The sequence below is a fragment of the Vicugna pacos genome, unplaced genomic scaffold (genome assembly GCF_048564905.1).
Source record: "Vicugna pacos unplaced genomic scaffold, VicPac4 scaffold_21, whole genome shotgun sequence".
NCBI lineage: Eukaryota > Metazoa > Chordata > Mammalia > Artiodactyla > Camelidae > Vicugna > Vicugna pacos.
Window position 1 is genome coordinate 8674155 of NW_027328742.1, and position 6796 is coordinate 8680950.

A 6796-nucleotide genomic window follows, 5' to 3' on the forward strand; every position below is an offset into this window, starting at 1 on the left:
CATAGTCATTGTGATAGGAAACCTGCACATGATTGTCTTAATCAGAACTAATGCTCAACTTCACATGCCCATGTAATTCTTCCTCTCAAGTTTGTCTGTTCTAGATCTGTGTTTCTTCACATATGTCACTCCCAAAATGTCAGGGAATTTCTCATCAGAGAGGAAGACTATCTCATAGGCAGGCTGTCTGGTGCAGTGCTGTATTGTCATGGTTGTGGTCCTTACAGAGCACTACATGCTGGCCATCATGGCGTACAACTGCTATGTGGCCATCTGCAGTCCTCTGCCCTACAGAAACCCAAGAAACAAGAAAGAGTTAGAATCAGGTTACTTGGCTGGCCTGAAAAACCTCAAATATTAGATCCAGAAACATATGTTTTTGGGGTCACAGGCTGAATTACTATGGGGTGAGAGAAGGAGAACCCAGTGGAGGGATGTGCCCAGTAGTCTAAGTACTGGGCAGCCCTGTGGTGTTTCCTCTCACATCTAGACCTGTTTCATAAAATATGCAAGAATGCATTAAGCAGCATTTCATGTATAATGATTATCACTGTCTTCTTAAGTTAATGTTAGTAAAATCTAAGCATTAGTTCAATAAGTGAGTCTTTTGCTTAAAAACAATTTTGCCAATAGAAACTCAATTTATCAATACTGTGATTGTTATGATCATGAGGAAATGGAATGTGGTCTTCAGGGTTTGTGAACATTTATTAAAAATGTGTTGACTGATAGGTGGTCCAAACAGTCTTGCTTCTCAGTTATTATTGTTTAAAAGCTTATTCAGTTAATGTTAGCTAATATTATGTAATTATATATTATATACATAGGAGGCAGGGTAAAGGGGACTCAGAAATAAATAAATAAATGTGAAACCTGAGTTTTTAACATCTGTAATAGTATCTTATCTTTGGAGAAAGGGGAGAGACAAAAAGTGAGCTTGAAGTTTTCAGGCTATGTCTGCCAGAGAAACAGAGACATCTATGACCTTACTCCAATTTCTTTGTGTTAGATTTGGGAATAGAGGGTAGGCATCACACTTATTCCATTAGATTTTTAGAATTCAAGTACAAGGATTGCCTGTGTTCTTTTTTTCTCACTGAACCACAAGCAACAAATCTCCCAAACAATGATTGTCACATGTGTCTGGCTGGAGAGGAGGGTCTCAGTCTCCCAAAGGCTTCTGTGCTCCAGCAGAATGTGGTAACTCCAAAGTGTTCACTGTTTCTCAAAGGAATAAAAAGCACATAAAATTAAAAAATTAAGAGGTTGCAGAGTTCCTAATATGGAGAAAGCATCCAGTAAGAATATCGGTATAAAACTAGAATATGAGGTCCATGAGAGCAGGTAGTTTATTATTTTTTTCCCTGGATTTCAGGCACATAGTAAATAGATAAATAAACAAATAAACAAATAAATGCATGTCACTGTCTAAAGACAATGACACCAAGGTTAAGAATGCTGTGTTTTCTAATGCTTTGTGGGTAGACTTACCCTCTAGAATACAACAACCCTGTGGAAAGCAGAGTAGGAATTAGTCAAGTTAACTTTCTTCCACTTTGGAAAATGGAGCCTTAAAATATGAATTAAGCTCAATTAGAGGAATAAAGCTGCACAGCTTACAATATAGAGACTGTGGGCTAAAAATTATACCCATGGCATTTGCAATTATAAGTCAGTAAAAATTAAAATTGTATTCCTCAAGTACATTAATTTATTTTCTCTCCAAAATGGGTAGAAACTATAGATATGAGAAGGATAGCTATTGTAGATCATCTTCTATCAAATAAAATAATTTATTAAGACAAGATCGGATGCATTCAGGGTGGCATGCGGAATTTTTTACAGTGTTAGGAAATAGAACAAAATATAAACAACAGCAATAAAAAACGGTCACCCCTAATGCAAGAATCAAGTTGGGTTTTAGAGAAGTACATTAATTCTTTCAGACAAGGGGAAGCTCGTCTGAGGCTCATTACATGTGTATATGACATCCTTTTTTATTCTGTCATTGCTTACAATTCTTTCTTACTGAAAAATGGCAGGAATGTTCTTCATTAATACAAAGAATTGTGCTAAGTACAGTTTATTTGAAATATATGTTGTGGCTGACGCAATATCGACATGTTTATTATCACATGGGAAACTAAGAACCACTCCCACCCACAAATGCAGCACAGTCATCAGTATACAGAGAAAACACTGTAAAAAAAGAGGATGAAAAGCAAAACCTCAAGTCCTTTTAGCCCTTTAATTAATTAACTAATTTAAAAAACTCTAATTCTGCTGAGAGTTATTTTGCTCTTGAGTTTCATTTTCCATTACAGGTATTGCCATCTGTAGCATTTTAATTATCTCTGCAGCTTTCTGTCCATATTCTCCAGTGAGAAAGCCCCACAGTGGGAAATCCAGCTCTTACAAAGCCTTCTGAATCATGCAGTGGTGACACCAGATGAGATGTTCCCAAGAACATTTTTTCTTCATGTACAGGTAGGTTCATGCACAGGTAGAGTCTGTGTATTTTCATAAAGTCAGTCCAGAGTGTGAGCCTTCTAGGTTGCCCTTGTAATTCTCCATAGGAAGAGCATGTTCTGGAAGGGTTGTTAGGAGGTGTAATTAGAAAGGCCTCACTGTGGCAGTGGTGGTCAGATGTGGTTGGGGGCTCTGGTTTGATGCCCTTGTCCAAGAATTGCAGTCATTCAGTGGCAAAAGTATACACCATACTACCTAACAAACAGTGAGAGTTCTCCCCATAAATGGTCACTACATGACAATCAAACCTTTGTGTTTCTGTTTTCTCTGCTAAAGACATTTTCTCTTCAGCGCAAGTGTTGGTCTCAGTCTCTCCCTCTCTGTCTTTCTGTGTCTGCTTCTCTCTCTTCCTCATATACAAACATAAAGTCATGAAATTAAACTTTTATATAGTACTAGAATGTATAAGATACGAGTAACATATGTTCAAACACAGTTCTTGATAAAGAAGCAGACTGGACCTCAAAACATTCATAAATGACCTTGTGCTCCTTAAAATCCAGACCATCTTTTCCTCATTCTACCTTCTACAGACTAGTGGTTGGGGTTTCACATTGGGGTAGCCTGAGGAAACATCTTCTCCTTGCATGTGATCTTCTAGCATTCTCTGCCCTGTTACAACTAGCTCCCTGAGGAAGCCTGTAAGACTCGGGTAGTTGTAACACATGGGCCCAGCATTTCTTAGGGTGGCCAATTATCTTGGTTTTCCCAGGACTGAGGTGTTTCTCTCAGTCAAAACTTAATATTCCTAGACCAGGAAATTTCTGGCTAAATTGGGTGGCAGCTGTTTATGTCACATTTCTCCCACCACAGACTGAACTGGTAGCAGACATAGATAGATTACATTACAGGGCAAAGTGTTTGAATCTCACTCTGCTCCCCTGTGCAGATTTGTCATTCAGTGGCTGCTAAAATTGAAGGCCTCCTTGGAGCTGAAGACTTGGCTCATGTAGCTTGACTTACGCATTGATACACTTCTCACTAAGTTCTTAAAGCCTGATACCGTTTTCCTTCTGCTTATGTTTCTTGATGACATTTGCTATGAAAGCGAAAAAACAGTTTAAAAAATTCTCATTACATATATAAGGTTTATTAATCATCAAATAAATCAATGACGTTGTAGAAAATGTTTCTTTAGAATGCCTGTATAGAGTGTATAGAGGAGGCTGGGAGTATAAACAGATTTCTTACCTAAATATGTGGGAAATGGCTAATTATCTGGAAGAAGAGGCAAAAAGAATCATGCAGACCTCCCTGCAGCACAAAAAGTATATTTGAATAGATCTGACAGCACTCTCTATTCCCCTCCTTTACCAATTCATGGTTAGATGAGGTAACACCTCTTTATATTTGACATTTCGGCAGAGGCAGCCTAGAGTGCAGGTCTTTGTACTTTACTTTAGTCACTACCAACATTCCAGGGGAGGATGAATATTATCTCATTTTTCAATCACCATCTGATATCTATTATGTAAATTTCAACCAAGAGATGAGTAGTGGGAGGCACAGATATAACAAGGAAGCTAAGATAGGGACAAATTCTAGGGGATGAAAAAGGAAGGACAGATCTCAACTAATAATGGGTAGGAAGAGAAATAGGCAAGAAACAGGTTGGTCATAACAGCTTATTATAGATAAGAGAAGAACCAGTGATTTTTCTGGAAATTAACTACATGAATGAATGGATGAATAAGTAAATATAAAAGTGATGATGATGTTTTTCTAACTTGTACTTTGATGGCAAATACAGGATATTTTCATGAAGAACCATCAGCTGTGCACTCCCATGGCTCATAAATAAATGGACCATAAGTAAAATCTTACTGCTGGTAAATGAGCTCAAGATATTTAAACTAGCATATAAGAATGTGCTAGAAGGAACCAGAATCCAGACAGATCAGCCATCTTAATCTGATACAGTCAAAAAGTAAAAAAAAGAAACTTCTTCTCTAAACCCTGAAAAATTTTCCTTCACTTTCTGGTACATTTAAAAATTTTCATGAAAGTGTAAATAATTATAGAATAATAACACAGTCCTTCATTTAGTATTCTGTTTTTCCTAATTTATTCAAAGTTCTAAGAAAAAAGGAAGAGACTGGAATAGAATGTGTTAATGCTTCAAGACACAAGGGAGGAGAAGAGTTTAAAAAAATGGAGGTGATGCTTCAATTTATCTCTTTTAGGCTTCTTTGCAACATGGACAATGGCTGGCAAGGATTCATTTTCTTATGTTGATTTTCCAAATTAGAAAAAAAATCACCGAATCAATGTAATGCTTTAAGAGGTTTTTTTCTTTTCTTTTTTTCCAATAAAGATAGTTGTTTTATTTTAAACCATTTTATACAGTGTTATTAGGTCGTTTTTTAAAATAAAAAACATCTCAAGCTTTCAAGGTTAAGAAATGGAGGTATCATTTAACTATCTGATTATGGATCAGCATTTCTTTGCTTATGACTTTGAATAAATTTCTTACATATTTTATAGACCTTCTAACTCTATAAATCTAGTGAATAAAAAAGTATGCACTTCCTAAAAGTTGGGACCATTAGTAAAAATTCTTTCCCTTTCCAGGAGAGAGCAAGAACAAAAATTCTTCCTCTAAACTTTTTCTTTATAAACAAGTAAAACTAGATGCAATAAGTTATGTCATTATATTCTATAATTTTATATTATTCTGCCAGTTTCTCTGTAAAAGAAAACTTATGTATATATATGTGCATAAGGGAAAGAAATACTGCTAAGTAAAGACATGGGGGAAAGGAGAGGAGAGATAAGAAAATTTGCAGAGGAATTGAAAGAGAATGGATTGGTAAGATAAAATACAAATGAAGAATGACTATATTTGAGATATGTATTTTTTATTTCTGTTTATTTTATTAGACAAAGTGCATCTCTGCCTGGATCAGATTCAAGAAAGTGCTCAATTTTACTGATGTGACAGAATTTATTCTCTTGGGACTAACTAGTCATCCTGAATTACAGCTCCTGTTCTTTGTGGTCTTCTTACTGGTCTACATTGTCACCCTGGTTGGGAACGTTGGTGTGATCGTACCCATCAGGGTCAGTCCCCAGCTCAACAGCCCCATGTATTTTTTCCTCAGTCACTTGTCTTTTGCAGATGTGTGATTCTCCTTTAATGTCACTCCCAAAAGGTTGGAAAATTTGGTGTCTGAGACCAAAACTATTTCCTACCCTGGTTGTACAGTGCAGTGTTTCTTCTTCATTGCCTTCATCCATGTAGAAGTCATCCTAGCTGTGATGGCCTTTGACAGGTACATGGCAATTGGCAACCCTCTGCTCTATGGCAGCAGAATGTCAAGGATTGTCTGTATTTGACTGATCTCTTTCCCTTATGTATATGGCTTCTTTATTAGTTTCATCTCCACATTGTGGACCCATGGCTTGTACTTCTGTGGGAACATTGAGATCAACCACTTCTACTGTGCAGACCTAGCCCTCATCAAGATGGCCTGCTCAGGAACCTTCATTAAAGAATACATCATGCGCACAATGGCAGGTCTCAACTTCTCTTACTCTTTGCTAGTCATTATCATCTCCTACATATTTATCCTTATTGCCGTCCTAAGAATGCACTCAACAGAAGGAAAAAAGAAAGCCTTCTCCACGTGCGGATCTCATTTGACAGCTGTCACCATATTTTATGGAATTCTCTTCTTCATGTACCTCAAAAGTCCAACTGAAGAGTCCATGGAGCAGGGGAAAATGGTGGCTGTGTTTTATACCATGGTGATTCCCATGTTGAATCCCATGATCTACAGCCTCAGGAACAAAGATATGAAGGAGGCCATGAACAAAGCAATCAGTAAGACATACTTAATGAAATAAAATAGAAACAAAATATATGACGAAACCCATGGTTCAGTAGAAGGGTTAGAATTAACTATTTCTCTTGGATAACGTTGAGGATAAGTTGTTATTTTTGTTTTCAATGAACAGACAAAGATACTGTACAGTTGAATAAGGAATAAGGTGTAAGGATAAAAGCAGCACATTGTAAACAGGACTCCCTGGGTCTATAACACATGACGATATGAAAGCATGCTGACAACAGCATCCTTTCCCACACAGTGTCAGAGTCAGCAGGTCATTTTGTAGCTGGAAGTGTTTGTTATGGCTTTTCAGTATTTTACAAGTCCACTCTTTCAATTCTGTTTTTAGAAGAACTGTAATGGTCCCTTCTTGCATCTAAACGAGGTGGTGGTTCAGGATGTATGTTGTTATTTTTAAATACTGAAATTGACTATTA

General features: G+C 36.9%; 1 pseudogene; it reads left to right on the forward strand.

Annotated features, from left to right (window-relative positions):
• The first annotated feature begins 208 nt into the window (after window positions 1-208).
• LOC140694340 (olfactory receptor 5M3-like) lies at window positions 209-6375 on the forward strand (annotated as a pseudogene).
• Window positions 6376-6796: the final 421 nt, after the last annotated feature.